The sequence below is a fragment of the Stigmatopora nigra genome, chromosome 14 (assembly GCF_051989575.1).
Source record: "Stigmatopora nigra isolate UIUO_SnigA chromosome 14, RoL_Snig_1.1, whole genome shotgun sequence".
Taxonomy (NCBI): domain Eukaryota; kingdom Metazoa; phylum Chordata; class Actinopteri; order Syngnathiformes; family Syngnathidae; genus Stigmatopora; species Stigmatopora nigra.
Window position 1 is genome coordinate 9,203,682 of NC_135521.1, and position 17,234 is coordinate 9,220,915.

Below are 17,234 nucleotides of genomic sequence, written 5' to 3' on the forward strand. Positions count from 1 at the left end.
GTTTTGTATTCATGCATCATAGCTCTGCATTAACACAAGCCATTTCTCTTTACATAGCTCAATGCGATTTTGTTTAAAACCATTTGAAGGTCAAATGAATGAAAGAAATAAAAAAAAATCTAAAGTTACCCTTTCTAAGTACTCCCTTGCCTCTGAGTCATTATTCAAACATAGAGTTGCTTATTTAAAACGACATCTCAATTGTAGAGAGTGCAGATGGATGGATAGCATCAATTGGAACGAATAAAATAGCGGGGGAAAAAGTTTTGACATTAGTTTTCGGTCATGTAAAATATGTATTTCAAACACTAAATAAGGCAGGTATTCAACTCGATTAACGTAGAATTGTTACACCCTGTTAATCCCTAACAGTAATGTCACTGCACATTTGGTACAAAAGCTCTACTCTGCATTAATGCTTTTGTCCAAACTATCATGGGACAAATGTTACGCTCCGGCAACCTCTGCATGCGTGAGATTTGCTCTGTAGATGTTTGTAAACGCACAAAAGGCCATTCACAGACGGACATTACTTGGACTACCACATTTTCTGGCACTGCCGGGAGCCCATCCTGGGCCCTCTAACCCACAGTATGTGAAGCAGATAAGAAAATCTCAGCAATAAATGCATTTAAATGTAAATGTGGCTGTGGGATATTCTGCATAGAGACCCTGAGCTCCAACAATGACAACCCTTTATTACGGTGCAATTAATCATCTCGTTGGGCTGGAGATTAATAACAGTGGAAAGTTAAACGCATTTTGAGCCAGTGTGTGCATGGATTGAGCTGGTAAGCCTTTGAAAAATGATGAAAGTTGCAATATAATTGGAGTGCACAATGTTCTGCCCTCAAATATTTACAGAGGGTAAATATTTATCAGCAGAGTGTTAAGGGACATAGAATAGCTGCCTTCACTGAAAACATTTCATGCTGATGGATGCAAACTTTTTTTCCCCCAGGGGAACGTCGTAATGACACATGCTTTTATGCCAGTGGGCGCTTTGGGATGCTACATAAAACAGCAGTGCCCTTTCAACACATACCCACACAAGTCCCAAAGTACTCACCACTGATGAATTTCTGATTTGTGTCATTTCAAGGTACACGAATGTTTTATTCTTTAGATCAGAAATATATAGAACGCTTATTTCAAAAAGAAAATAGTCAGAGAGTACGGCAGGCATCATTCTTGTGAACTCTTGGGTGCAGAAAGTAGCAGGGGCATGTCCCACCCATATTTATAGTAGCATGATTCAAACCGTCTTCTGCAGGCTTAAAAAGGTTCCAATAAAATCTGAGGTTAGATTTGTTTCACAATCACTGTATTGCAATGGCAGATTTTTAGCACAACGTATAGTTTATTGTGAAATGCACAACGTTATTTTCTCACAGCATGTGTTGTCAGAGACATTCATTTAACTTTAACTGACTTATATTGCATAATTCAAGTCAGGTATTGAAATGACAGTTTTTTTTGCAAACACGGGGGAGCTCTTGTGATGATTGGTACCACAGTGTAACACAGGGAAGTCGTTCACCAGGTCTGCCTAGACTGCAACATTAAAGGTGTTAAAGACCAGATTAGTATGCATTGGCTGCCTCGATCCATCTGTCTCCATCCTGACAAGGCACAGGTGGGGAGAGTGAGTGCACATACAAACCTGCAAGTACTATCTCTTAGAGTCTGTTAGCCCAAACAATATGCCACTTGGTCTTTTAGTCTTGTTCCACCTCAGATTCTCTGTAAGGAAGAAAAAAAAATAGCGACAGTGCAAAGTAGAACAGATTTGTGAGGGAGATATATGTATCTGCTCTGTAGAACAACCTGCTCTCACCAAATGAATATGATGGATAGTTTCCCAAATCCTTAATTTACTGGCTGAGTTCACTAAGAACATATTCTTATTCATAGTGACAAAACAAAGCATCCGTAGCGAAGAAACAGGGCTCTTACATGGTTGCATAGCAGGGGGTTGTAATGGATTTCTTGCAAAAGCTTAACACCTGTGGCTCGAATAGCAGTGTGGGATTTTCCTCAACTACTGATGGTGATCGCAATGACAACATATTCATTAATAATACCTGTGCATGCCACAGAAGCCAACTACTGCCAACGGCGATGCTGCACACACTGATTTTGGCACACAAGCATATCTCTAAATGCTTCAGCTGGTACATGCTTTAAAAGGCAATATTTCCACATTAGAGATCCACTTTTATACAAGCTTGACCTGCGTTCCAGTATGTAAATATTTTACTTAGGATTAAAGTGGTTTACGTTGTTTTTGCCAAATTTACAGATTTTAAATCTGGGTTTTTTTTATGTTTTTCATGGTGAAGGTCATACGCATAAGCTTTTCAACATGATGTCATAATATATTGGGTCCCCTTACTTCCATTATCCAAACAATGTATACTATATACTGGATATATTGTAATCTATATTAAATGTCATGAATGGTAAGTGCCTGTTTTGCCCCTAACAAAAGGCGACAGCAGATTGCATACTTTATCAGTGGCTCACTCCATTTAACACAAGTTGACAGATATATGGCACTTTTTCTAACACACTCTTAATGGGAGTGTCTTACGCCATCCCACATACAACAGAGGAAATCAGTGCATGTTTTTTTTCAGAAATAATATCAAAGTTGGCCAGCCTGGTGATGCGAGTGGTTAGCGCGTCGGCCTCACGGGTCCTGGGTTTTAATCCAGGTCATGTCCACCTGTGCAGAGTTTGCATAATCTCCCTGGGCCTGTGTGGGTTTTCTCTGGGCACTCTAGTTTCCTCCCACATTCTAAAAAACATGCATGGTAGGCTGATTGGACAATCCAAATTGCCCCAAAGTATGGGAGTGAGTGTGCATGGTTTCTGTGGTAAGTTAAAAATGTAGAACATCTTATTTTCTACCTTCCAACCAACCACTCGGCAGCAAATGAGAAGTTGACATATTCATTTGTGTCAATGGCATGAACAAATAGAACTCACATGCACAACCCCCATCGAAGAAATAAGAAAAGTCACCCATTCCACCTAAAAGTTGCTGCCACTTAATGCAAGTATAAGAAGATAAGTGGTTCTGTACACAACGCTTTTCATCCAGTCACTGCGGGTTTGGTTCCAAGCCAATGACCCATCACTTCGCCGCCAGAGCTCTAGTGTTGGTCCCAAGCCAAGATAAATGACTGAATTTTGCTCAAAAGAAGCACGCTTACTTTCAGTTCTAAACATGCCACTACTGAGCTCAAAATTACGTTATCCACTTAGTGAATCCTGCAAGGCAGTCCAAGTGAAGAAAGTTGTCAGTTAGTTGTTTATTCTTTTGCATCCTTCTTAGTGTAATTTGTAAAGGAAAATTGCATAACTGGGCACCCCGGTGGATAGAAGTAGGGGCATCGGCCTCACAGTTCTGGGGTCGAGGGTTCAATCCCAGGTCATTTCTCAATGTGTGGAGTTTGCTTGTTCTCCCCGGGCTTGCGTGGGATTTCTTCGGGTATTTCGGTAAGCTGGTTGAACACTCTAAATTGCCTCTAGGTATGAGTGTGATTTATGGTTGTCTCCTTGTGCCCTGGGATTGGCTGGCTCCCAATTCAGGCCCACAGTTTGCTGGAATAGGCTCTGGCACCCCCAGCGACCTTTCTAAGGATAAGTGGTTGAGAAAATGGATGCATGAAATTAGAAGTTTGAATTGTTTGATATCCAAAATGTTGGGCAACAAACCAAACAAGGAGTGTGTTAATGTTCTGATGTCATAACCTTCCATAACACAGGACCAGTCCATCCTTTTTGATGAATGGTTTAAATGCCTTTCAGCGAAGAAAAATAATCCAGCAACCAATTTACCGTGAAGCACCACTTTCAAAGCAAATTATTTTCACTCGCCACTACATCGACTGCTCTTATGAATAGAACATATTCCCTGGAGGGAAATATGTTTTCTTGAGGCAACAGCTACTAGTTGTTGCTCTTTATCTTCCATATTTTTACTTTTGCATATACATGGTCAAAATGTTGTCAGGTTCCATCAACCCGCATGATCGCAGACAATTTGCCTCCTGTGCATTGACTTGGGTGCTGAGTTGTCAGATCACATCATGGTGGTTGTAAACAGCCCTATGTTAGGCACACAGCAGCTGTGGAATGGTTGATTCCTATAGATGCTTTCGTCTCCCAAGGAGCCCTTCATGTTGTAAACATCCCAAAGTGAGTACAGAGCTTCACAAAATGGCAATCCTTCTCTTTACATTGGTAGAGATTAACGGAGCAGCAGGCATAAAGCTTTGGATAATAATTATTTTAAGAATGGTGTCTTAAAAAGCTGGTGTTTATTGTAATGATTGCGGTTGTTGTTATTTAACAACATGCACAGTAATGTCAATATTTGCAGAGTGTTTGTACAACCATTCAACATAGTATCTTTGGTTTGTTTCATTCTTATCACAATACATGTGACATGTACACTGCACCATAAAAAAAAATAGAACCTGCCACTTAGCTTGTAAACACTGACAGATTTTATATGGGCTCAAGATGGACAAATTGAGGCTTTTGAAGACTGACTGTGTGGCCAAAACATGTCATATGATGCCTCCTATTTTGCTTTTGAAAATACAATACATTTCAGATGACAGTTGAAGGAAATGAAAATATATATTTATTTTATGATGCAATAATGATTGAGACCGGGTGTAATTCTTGATCTAAAATTTTAAGTCAACCTAAGTGGACAGACACCAGGTCCTTACGTGGATTATTTTTATTTTTTTTATTTTCTTTCCCAGGTGTTTCATCCACATGCTATACAGTTATTGTATGTTACTCAAAGCTGGCAATACCCAGAGGTGAGGGTGTTCAGGGCATCTGTCTACTTAAACATAGCTCTACTTTGAGAAAACTCTTTTATCATGCCGCAATGTTTCCTAAGGGAATTGACATATGGATGCAGTTTGAAGCTTATGAACTCTCCCAGGAGGCTCTTTCAGTGTGTTGTTCTGGGTCAGAATTCAGTAATGGCTCTTTTTACTCTAAAAGATACTTGGCAGTTTGCTTTTGATATGGCATTTGATTTAACTAAATTTGGATGTTTTCCTTTGGGTGATGCTCTTGGACTGCTGGAACGGTTTTATATGTAAAGAGGAATTAAACCATCTTTTTTTAAATTGAGAACTTGCAACTGGACAAAAAGAGGTTTTAACATTATTGTCACCTAGAACAAAATGACTGCAAAATTTGATATATAAGTTGTCATAATTGTTTCATATTTATAGAATACATCTGTTTTTATCAGTAGGAAAATATATCACATTTCTCCAAATTAATTTATCAAATATATATTTGGCTATATGGGATTCGTTTGACTTTAAGAGGATAAAGGTCACTTTCAGGTTGAACTTTCAGAAAGCTTTTCATTCAACTTTTAGGACTCTATTGTCCCAGGAAAGACTTTCAACTTATTGCGTAGGTGTGCTAGACCAGGTTTTAGTAATTTCATGGATGAGAGCATGAGGGTAAATTTTGAAATAGAATGATTTGTGTGAACATTGCCAGCACCTTTCACACCAATCAGCGTGTTTCCTTCCATACCCTTTTGAAAGTGGCATCCTTGAGGTGAACTTCTTACTCAAGACATGCAGAAAGAAAATACTGGTTTGCTTGAGTCAGACGTAAATGAGATATCCATGAGGATTGGAGATCACCAATTTGTACTGTGAAATTGATACCTGAAATTGGCCTTTCACCCAAGTTGGTCTTTCTGTGTGTGACCCCACAACAATTGGTAAAATATATATATTTTTAAATAATAATTTTTAAAAAGAATTTCCTCTGCAGGATTTGAAAAAAAAAACACTACATCCTACTCTAAAAAGTGACTAGAAAAAGGGTGGAATCAACAGCTAAGGATAATAAAATACATTTTTCATTTAAATATTTGGATGACCGGGTTGGGAAGTGCCCATTCAAAATCTATGACCCACCTCTGGGAAATGAAACCCTTACCATTTGAGCTTTTCTCATAACAAGTCTTTTGTTTGACTGTTTACTCAAATGTTCCCTTTGTTAGGTTAAGAAATATTCTATGTGAATGCAACTGTAAATGGTTGTTTGCCCTTGAGGCTTTCATGACTAGTTTATACCTAGTATTTATGCAAGCAAGGATATCTAAAAAAAAAAAGAAAGTAAAGAAGCTAAAGGACAGATTTTGTGTCTGTGTGTGAAGTGGGTCTGAAGGAAAACGTTAGAGATCGACAGCTGATTCCACTGTTGAAGATGGACAGGTTTATTTAGTCAACTTAATCTTCAGTGTGAAGTTGACATCAGTTTGCAATCCTCAAGCTGATGCCTGCAACTTGCCTGCTGAAGGGGAGTCAACTCATCGTGAGTTATCTTAATGAAAACATTTCAGGGACAGAACATGACAAGGGATTGAGCAACAAGGAGTCAACACAACCTTAAATGAAAATGTAGCGTATACTGTAAGTTGAGGCACATGAAAGGAATAGGGTGTTTGTCACATTTAAGATACTTTAAGAAAAGTTACCTATGTTTGAAAATAATAATGAATACATTATAGGCGGAGTAAATAAAAATGACATGATAACCTTTCACAAATTGTGGCTAAATGTCAGATACCAATTAATTGAGAAGGACCATGTGCAAATTTCTGTCCTTTCTCATGAGACGTGAATGTGCTATGATTGTGCTCGGGCTCAAATGTCTTTGTCCCGAGCTCTCAGCTCCGTTTTGAGATAAACACACTGATGTCAATCTGTGCTTCACTGATCACCCACTCTAAGCCACAATCATCCTTCCTCAAGTGACCAGGAATCTGAAGCAGGAGCCTGTTCCTTTTACTGCAAAAAAAAGATGAATGTGGCTCACTAAGCTGTGAGGCTTAACCTACAGCTCAAGGAGTAGTTTGGAACTCTCTGCAAATCTGACATATTGAAAAGCTGCAGGGGAAGGAATAAAATCACAGGCACCGTTCAAACATTGATATCCAAATGATATGTGGTGTGGAAATCAGACAATGCAAAAGAAATTCATGTTTGTAAGAATTTGGATCAAGTAGGAAGACTGTTACCTCAGGATACTATTATTTAAATACAAGTCCAAATAATGCTTAATCCTCAGTGAGAAAATAAAAATCCAAAAGTTATGAGTAACATTAGCATTGTTTTTCAATTGGATCCTGAACGTAGGGATGAATTTAGCAGAATGTAGAAAAATTGTACAAAAGTACAATTCATGCAAAAAGTTAATTTAATGCAAGAGTTCAAATGTTATGAATGAGTTTGCACAGTGATGTCTATAGTTTGCGGCAGATCTTTTCAAATTAATCCTCCCATCCTTGAGAAACCTATTGATTCTTCTGACTAGGCTTGCCTCAGACACCTGGAGGTCATTCAGTGGTTCACCTAACCCAGTGTCACAGTGCCCAAATGCTTAGCATTATTGACACACAGCTAAACTGTCCTAATCCGAACTTTTAGTGAGGACTTTGCAGTCCATCTGGATAACAGCCTAAAAAAGAATATATTATGTTCTAACAATGTTCTATTGTTAGAATTTTTTTTAAATGAAACTAACTGCTTAACCAAAAACACAATCTTCTTAAGATTTTAGGCAATAATGACAAAAGGACTTCCATTATTATTGAAACAATCCCATTTGAAAATATGAATTTTTATATTGCAGGGTGTAAAACAATGATTTGACACTCACTGCAATTAGTTATGATAATGACTCCTGCATATTTGTCAACAGGCAGCAGTGGTAGAAACTGGGGATAAGCATCAATTTCCCCAAAGGTCAAGTGATTGTGGTTAAATCCTGATTAAAGGTCTTTAATAGGGAGAGGGCAGTGACACAGTTCTGATGATGTTGCTGTTGCCTGAGGGAAAATGACCTTTTGTGTGTTTATATAATGACATGAGTGAAAGAGAGAGTCATGTTTTTTCAAATTGTAGAAGCTGACCTACCCCTTGGTCATTAGGTCATTTTTAATATGCTGCTAAAGGGTCATCATTACAGTACAGTCAGAAAATATCTAGGGTTTCCCTACATCTAAAATCAAGTGTAATTTTTACCTTCCAAACACACAATTTTCAGAGGTCTCATCAAAAATTGTGGAGCGTATGTAGTCACATCATGTATATATTTTTTCATAATTGACAGCTAGTAAAAATCCCAGATCTGTATACATATATGCATATTGACTTTATTTAGCCACAGAACTAAAGGGAGCCTTAGAAGAAGCATTCAATCTTTTATTCTACACTCAACTGAAGCCTACTGTTTCTGCTGACACTCTGTTAAGGTGGTCGTGAGGTCATTCATTCATTCATTCGTTTTCTGAACTGCTTATCCTCACAAGGGCCGCAGGGGTTGTTGGAGCCTATCCCAACTGACTTCAGACACCCAGACTTGGTGGCCAGCCAATCGCCAAGCGAAACACTTATCTTTGTGCATTAACTAGTTGTCAAAACGGCTACAGCTCCAGACTCCACCAGTCGAAAGTGACACATAATGAATTACAATCACATTTAATGATGGGGGATTGAATCTAAATGTATGAGCTCAGCAATATGGACTATGAAACACTTATTTAAATATACTACGTCTTTCATTCATTCAATTCTATCATTAAAGCAAATGATAATGTCAATAAATACAAATGGGTAAAGTTATTACAAGTCAGACTGCTTTCCAGCAGAAAAATATTGAGGACACCAAATATTGCTGTGGTAAAGAACTGAAGAAATCAAACAGCGACAGAGAGCAAAAAACGTAAACAAACAAGGTGGCATTAATCCAAATTCAATCTGACACTGCACATTTCCTTTTTTATCATCAGTTGTGTTCAAAACAAAACAATCGAAAAAAAGAAGTACTCTTACAATATTCTCTTTTTGGAAGTTTCTAACCCTTTATAGGGCAGTTATTTAACTTACTGGCTGCCATTGACATAGCCAGTAATCCAATCCATTTTTTTTACAAGGAATCGCTGGCAACAATGATTCCTGCTACCCCTCCAGTCAAAATCGAATGGAAGTCTGGCATCGTCAATGCAACTTAAATATGAACTTGCACTGCAAATCTTCCCAGTTTATATGAATCGAATGTCTACTGTTTCATAGACAAGAAATAAGTTAACTATAAAAAAATGGCATTTGAGTGTTATTGTTTTTTTTTTTGTCATGTATAATATACAGCAAGGTTGATATACTAAAATCCTTATGCCACTTATTGAAGTATTACTTTGGTGAGAGTGTAACTGCAGTGAGACTTGGCACCTTGGGAAATAGAACGAACAGACAGTATTCCAGTGAAAAGAAGCCAAGTTTAACCACTGCCAAATTGATGTAGCAAGGTGTCAAAGTGTTGCTACAACACATAAGGGTGTGTCCAGTTCAACATATCACTCAAGTACACAACCGGCAATGTCATGGTTGGAATGGCACATGAGCACTGCCGCAAAAACAGCAGATTCTCTAGAGGCAGTGGTGTGAGCCTCTATTGCTTGTCTGGCACACAAAAGAGTCTGGCCTGCCCTTGAAGGCTGTAGTACAGGAAACTATGCTCTTACCATCTTGCATCACGGAGCGTTTCTCTGAACTGGAGGTGGTGGAAGAGCTTACCTGCATGCTGATAGTCTCTGGGAGTTTGTGTATAATGGACATGCCAGAATACACTTCTGATACTGGACAAATTGACATCAGTAAATACACTTATTTGTGTAAAATTACAGTTTTGCAACTTGAGTACATGGCTGGTGCTGAAAAGCAATGGTGAGTAGGGAAGGTTGTGCATTTAATGAACCACGGTTGGAATGAGTCTATGCCATTTCACACGTGAACGACGAATTACAGCTTCCTGGTGGATCTGTGAGAAATCCTTTTACTGGAATAAAATGCCTCTCAAAAATTATGATTATTACTTCAACACTGTGGCATATATTTCATGTAGTGTTTTGTCTTTAAGAAAGCAATTTGCCGTGTTGGCATCGTAAGCCATTCATCACGTGCAAAGGTAATGCTATGTCACTTTACCTTGTTGTTAGCAGGTAGAAAATACTTCATATGTCCAAACACATGGAGAGCACACCTTGATGTTGTTAGGAAGAGTTGAAGGTGGGATGGAAAGGTCCTAATAAATCAACATTTTGAGTAAATCTGCAAAAGCACCAAAGTCAGCCTGGACAGATATCAAAAGGGAACAGAATTTTTTTATTTTTCTCTTACACTCGAGGTTAATACATTTGCATATGTAAATATTATTTATGTAAAACATTCACTGGCCTCAAAGGATGAGAAATTGGAGCCAGTTGTTTCTGTATCCATCTGGTGCTATTCATTTTTATTTGATTGTTGTTACCTTTGGATGTTTTTCATGCAGTACACTGGATCTTTTTGCCTTAATGCCACTGGAGAGTTAGATATTGCACCTATGTAGCAGTTTATATTTGGGAATTTGATTTATTGAAAATACATTTGGACAGAACACAATTCGAGGGGAGAAGAGATTGAGATAGCGAGAGAAAAGAAAATTGCAACAAAAAGAAAAAAAAAGAAAGACCAAAACAACAGAGTATAACAGTAGTATGTCACAATAATAACTTTATACCTGATGTGGAGCAGCAAGTCCGTAACAACATGAGCGATAAGAACCTTACACTCGTGGTGCGACTGTATGCTTTGCTAATAACCCCTGTCAAGAAATTCATGACAAAATCAATATACGTATTTGTGAATCAGTAGTCACAGATGTTTGGAGTTGAAATTCAAGCTAAGGTGGACGAGCCAAGTAAATGGGGGAAAATAAAATACGTCCCTCTATGTTTTGAGACCTGGATGAGAAATCTTTGGTCAGCCCTGCTGTGTGACAGCCAGATGCATTTTCAACTTGTTCCCTGCAGGCTTTCTCCTCACTGTATGTCAGGACAAGCTGCAGCATCACTGGCAGTTTGATGAGAACAAATAGTAGTATAAAAAACAGAGACATGGTCTTTGACGGACAATAACCTCTGTAAATGTCTAATCTACTAAATTTGAAACAAGTTTGAATAAAAACACAATGGGATTAAGCCAAGGGATAAAAACAACATTGTCTAATATTTAATTTTTGTCCTTGAGAGACTCTTTTATTTAATTTACTTCAGTCTGACGTGTTGTCATAGTGTTCAGTTTGCACTTTGTTTCCCTGCTCATTTCATGCTAGCTCACTGCATTGTGTTGCAGTGCCTTGAAACCTGCTTGTGTACTTTGCTTTCATATTTTGATCAGTCAGACATAAAAAGAAAAAAAAAGACCTTCAGTATCCTGTGAAAATTGTTGCTTCATGCACCTGCCTGTGTGCCTCTGATGCCTAAATGAGAGTGACAAAATGTGTTTGAATTTACAAGAAAGCAGGTATATTTGCGTTCACATGATATAATTCTCAAGTCAGTTACAAGATGTTCACCTCATAAGGATGCGTTAACCAAGTGACCGCTGATGAATTAGAAAAAAAAACATAGAGCTTCTGTTTTCACATAAAATTATTATTTCAAACCACAATTGAAAACATATTCCAATCATTTAATTCAGTGCTGGGTGTGGCACATCCTTATTTGGGGGATTTATTGCTTGTGTGGGAAACTGCTTAATCTCTAATGGATTTGGCTTCTGAACCATGCATCTGATTTGAAGTCTTCATCCAGTTTATTTTCTTTGATTTTCATCCAGCCACTGAATAGAATTGTAGCAACTGGGTCTATTTGGTGCGCCTAATTGTTACATCGCAATAGCCAGAGAGTCACTGTGAGGGGAAAATCCAAAAAAAGTGGGCCAGTGACTGACTAGCCATCTGGAGCATGGGAGAGCTTCTGATGGACTAGCAGCCTCGAGTTCACCAATTCTCCTAAATTCATTATTCTTTGGAAGCCAACTTGCTTCCATTTACCACCCAGCATTTCTGTTTGTGCAAGTGAAGATATTACAGGCGGAGTGAGTTTAACATAAATTGTAAATAATAAATGAGCCTATACTCCTTTCAGAGTCCTTTGATAAAATTAGTAGCTGCGTAAAACTGAAATGAAAGAATAGCAATATTTTTTTAAATAGATGCATTTGCTGTATATTACAAATAGAGTAACAAAGTGATTTTACTTTTTTCTTTTTTTTTATTGCTTCATTATTTTGGTCTTTATAAAAAGCATTCCACAGAAACTTTGGGTGGTAATGTACCCCTTGGTACTTTAAGAATCCAAAACACATGTACTTTGATTTTTGGGCTTGTTGTTGTTTTGTTTGTGAATCTGCTGAGCAAAACCTCAGCTGACTCACAAACCCAATAATATTTATATTGCTATCGGGAATAAAAGGGGCGGTCCCCAAATGTGTTTATCAGTCACATTTGGCTCTGAGAGGGTAGTATCAGATGCAGTAATGTGAATTTAAAAATCCTTGATGAATTTACAGTTTAACTCTGTTATACCTTAATTTAGATATAAAACATATACATTGTAAAGCTTTAGGCAATAAGTAAAACAGTAATCATCAAAATTAATATAGAAAATTGAATTAAAAAGTCTCATCTCATTTTCTGAACCACTTTATCCTCATGGTTGTGGGGGTTTAAAATGAAAAATCTGATTTTTAAGAACATGAATGCTTTTCTCCCTTTTTTTTTTAAATCTACTTTTTGGGAATTTCGTGTACAGCCCAATTTATAAAAGAAAAATCATTGCTTTCTATATTTGAAGGATTTTACAATTGACACCTTGCACAATATTTAATATTCAAAGGTGCATATGTAATTTTTCTCGACTGTATGTCTTTTAGCTTTAAATTAAACTTCAAGCCCACCACCAGTGCCGAGGAAATGTATAGAACTAGTTGCCTTGATAAAAAAAAGAAAAATAGTTGGTGTGACACTAATAACATAGTCTTGTAGTTGCCAGCAAAGCATTTGCAGAAATAGAGGTAATCCGGTTGTAAGAGAATGAAAAGATGACCTAATTAAAAATAATGAGGCACAAATGTAAACCAATCAGATTTAGGGGACGTATGTGAACTTATTTTTTAAAAGAAATAAGCAAAATGTATTTTTATGTCCAGTAACTTGAAGGTGCTTTCACAGGATTGAAAAAAAACAAGAAAATACAAAGCATGTCTTTTTTGTTTGTTGTATTGTTGTTTTTTCTTGAGATGCATGTTTTAATGACTCTGACTCTATCTCTTGCTAACCTTATTTGACATCATTTTCTTTCAATATTTATATTTTTATAAAGTTATTTGGCTAGGAGTTGAGTCACTATTCTCCCAAGCGGCCCGGTATTGTATTATCGAGAAGTTAAAGACGCACAGTACAGAGCCAAAAGCAGTGTGCTATATTTTCAATGAATTTATTTTGAAAAGCCTTGGGCTTAGAATTTATTTTCACATAGACATTTAACAGTGAACTGGATAAACGTATGACATGTCCAGTGCTTCAGTAAACAGATGCACAGTGCAGCCTGCTCACAGCAAACCCTAAGGGTCTGGTTGAGATTGCAGCTTTTCACCACCTGTTTATGTATCCTGTCATTTCAACTTGTGCTTACAGTAAGGTCACTTGGAATGAAATTTAGAATAACCAAAATTGATTATTGGGAAATATATATGACTGCCGCCTACACCATCCTCTCCTAATTTGATTAATTCAGTACATGGAATGCTGATTTGTGGATTGAAAAAATATAAAAACAAGTTATAAATATTTTGTTTAAAAAGTACATGAACAGGATTCTTTACTTAACTTTAATTTACATCACACTTTTATTCATTTGGATTTGTAGAATACATTTTTTAAAAGGAAAATAACTGAAAAAAATTCTAATTTCTTTCAGCAAAGGCTACAGAAAAATAAATATTAATTTTATTTTAGCAAGAAATATCAAAGTACGTTATTTACTTTTGCTGGAAGAAAAAAAATAATGCAGAGGGCCAGATCTAGCACCAGGGCCATGGGTTTGACACCTGTGATTAATATTGTGTGTACATTCCAAATATTTGGAGTTTGTAATTGGGTTTTGCATTTGACACTTTCTACAATTCCATTAAAAAAACTGACATTATAGAATGTGATCTTTTTATGCAGCAATTGATCCTTTTCCAAAATATAATTAATCTACCATTAATTCCTCACACAATTCACATAGAATAAATTTCTCTAAATTACATTTGCACACGAATTAATTAAATCTGTTCATCAACAGTTTTCCAGAGTGGCCCTTTGCCCAAATAGTGTGTTGTCCTCGCCTGTTTCAAGTAGGTTCTTCTTCTGGATTGCCAGCTGAGGGACTCACTAATAAATGCTCAGTCACACACTGTGTGCAAGAACTTCATTTAAATACTTATAACTCAGTAGAAATATGAAATCTTTAAAAAAAAATCTCTACTTTGTGCTCACATGCTTTTAATTAACTCAGTCTTACCTGCTTTTATTTATATTTTACATACAATTCTGGACTATAGATTGTGCTTAAAGGAGATTTATGAATGATTCAGTTAATTTATTGTTGTATTTATCTCCCTGGAAGCAGCAAATTGATGCAATAAATTGCTAAAAATCAGCTAAAAATAAAAAAATGTGTCCAGACATTCCCAACTACATACTGGCCCATTTCTAAAACCAGTTACACACTCCAACCTTTAAAGCGAGATCTTTTTGTGTCAGAAAAAAAAAAAAAAAACCTCAGTCCCCAGTCCATTGCATCTGTCCCAGAAATGTAACAGTGTAAAAGCAATAAGCTTGGGCCTCCCATAGGATGTCCTCCAGAGGGATAGCATATGTTTATTTTTGATGCTCAGTTGGCGGCAAAATGAGTGTGTTCTCTTTAGATCAAAAACACACCACAAAATATTTTCTTGCTCAAGTTCATACTTGTTTAAGAGCCAGCTTTATATCAAAATAGCCTTACCACTTTGATTTCTAAACATTTTAATTACTACCTCCATTGGTGAAATAGTTGGCTCTCCTATTGTAATATTATGCTCACAGATGTCATATTTAAAAGGATAATTAGTGGTGAAAAACGTTTCTATTTAATTTTCTATGTTGCAAGTGTATTTATCCCACTTTAATCTTCTTAACCCTGAACCAGCCTATAAATTGGCTTTGCATGATTGCAATTTGCTGGCCCTTAGATGCCTTTGTCAAAATATTATTTATCCTACGTCATTTTGAGGGTCCACGTTTGGCATTAAAGTTGACTTTGACTTGATTTTGCATCACTTCTCCCACTAAATGGCACAGGAGCTTGAATAGCAGCAAAGAAAGTTGCCTTTGTGTTGCTTTCCCTCTCTTTCATACTGTATTTGCGAATGGTTGACCAATTCCCCTTCACAGCCCCCCACCCACTTCCCTACAACTGTTTTTAGCAACCCAACTCTTATTACTTGCACAAGGGAAGACCTTCTTCAACATGAACCTTCAAATCCCAGACAGTTTAACTTTTTTTTCCTTCTTTCTTTTCCAGCTCTGCACAGAAGTCACTGAATCAGTTCTGGACTCATCCATCATAGTCTGATTTGGTACTGATAAAAAAAGAGCCAAGAAAAGAACAGCGAAAAGAATAATGGGGCACTTCCTTACCCACTCTTGAAGACTTGAACCTAGCAAAAAGTGAGTATGCAAGTCCATATGCATTACAGTAGAACTGCACACTTTATTAGATTAAATATAAGGCTGACCAATTCTACCATGCCGTTTCGACTACTTACACGCAAAAAAAGTGAATTTTCTCACCATGTTGTTATTTGTTATGTTACATATACAATTTGAATAACTGACACGGATTTGTCAAATCTGCTAAAGTATTATAGTTACATTTTATGTCAGAAATGTCAACAATTTACAGTTTCAGTAGACCAAAGTTGGTTTGATCCTTCGTGCTTCGTAGTAATCTTTGAAGAGCTTCCTCCAACGCATCAGTTCTCTGCGTTGTTAACTCAAGCCAATTTAACATGAGCCGGCCGCGTAAGTCTGCTTACAGTTCCGTATAAACAAAAGATAATCAGTTTATCCCCTTGTAAACTCTGGTTCTCGTGCCCTGTCATGTCATTATTGGCTGTGTATGTTAGGGCAATAGGATTTTCTGCTAATTGAGGATATAGTAAAATGCACTTCAAATACACGGTCATTTTTAATAAACACATTGTGTTTGATGTTGACCGGTCACGTGTCTTCAAACTCTTTTAATATAGTTTCAAGTGTAGTAAAGTATTGCATACTATACACTTCCAATGGTGAATGAAAAACAATGACTTTGGAGTAATTAAAGGATGAAATACAGCAAATTTTAATTAAGATGAATTATTAATTCATTTGTGGAGGCTGCTGGAGCCTATCCCAGCCAAATATGAGCACCAGGCAGTAGCCAGCCAATGGCAGTAAACTAATTTAACTTTGATATATTGGCAAAGTGTGCCTCTTTGTGGAAAGTAAATGGCTGTTTTTCTTTGCAGGGGTAGGATTTGATTAACACCTTTATCTTGGGTACATGCAATTATGAAGCCTCCATTAGCTCTTTATTGTCTTCCCCTTATTGAAATGGATTTTTCTTTCCCAAGCATTTGTGAGGTGGCAGATCCTTAATTTAATCTGGATGCTGGCATAGGATATCTAAAGTCTCAAAGGCCGTGTCGCTCTTTCAGACCAAGTGAAACTGGGCTCTCTTTCTTTTCTAAAATAAATCCCTCCTTCATTTAATTGGTCACTGAGGCTACAGCTCATGCACACTTGATTCCTGTTGCTAAAGCATTGCTTGATGGTGATTGTGCTACTATCTCCATAGCAACAGGAACGTGCAAAAGTGTGCCCTCCCTTCTTCTGTCCTATCCACCTCGAGAGTCCTTTTCTTAGGAAATGACGGGAAAGAGAGCAAATTTGTGCATCATCTTCCCCAACCTATCTATCTAACAGAGGTGGCTGCAGAAGAATGGGAGAAAGAGTATCTTCCGTAATGATCTGTCAAATGAGAAATGTGCTTTAGTTCAGATGGTTGCTATTGGAAACTGCTTGATAGTGAGCAGGAAGCAGCAAGCAACGTCATGGCAGGCTGGAAGGAGGTAGTAAACGTCTGTCGGTGTCTATTACGTCCGAGAAGACCTTTTGGTCTCTGAAGGTTCTGGTCCGTAGCACATGCAAACCTTTTTCGAAATGGTATTAGTAGCTTAACTATTTCAGACTCCAAATTGTTACCATTGTGA

General features: G+C 37.3%; 1 long non-coding RNA gene across 2 annotated transcripts in view; it reads left to right on the forward strand.

Moving 5' to 3' along the window:
• The window catches only part of LOC144207813 (uncharacterized), a 56,967-nt gene that overhangs the window by 5,874 nt on the left and 33,859 nt on the right, over window positions 1–17,234 (forward strand). For both annotated transcript variants that reach the window (XR_013328797.1, XR_013328798.1), the window contains exon 3: window positions 15,503–15,648. This is a non-coding gene — a long non-coding RNA (uncharacterized LOC144207813). The remainder of the gene's footprint in view (window positions 1–15,502; window positions 15,649–17,234) is intronic.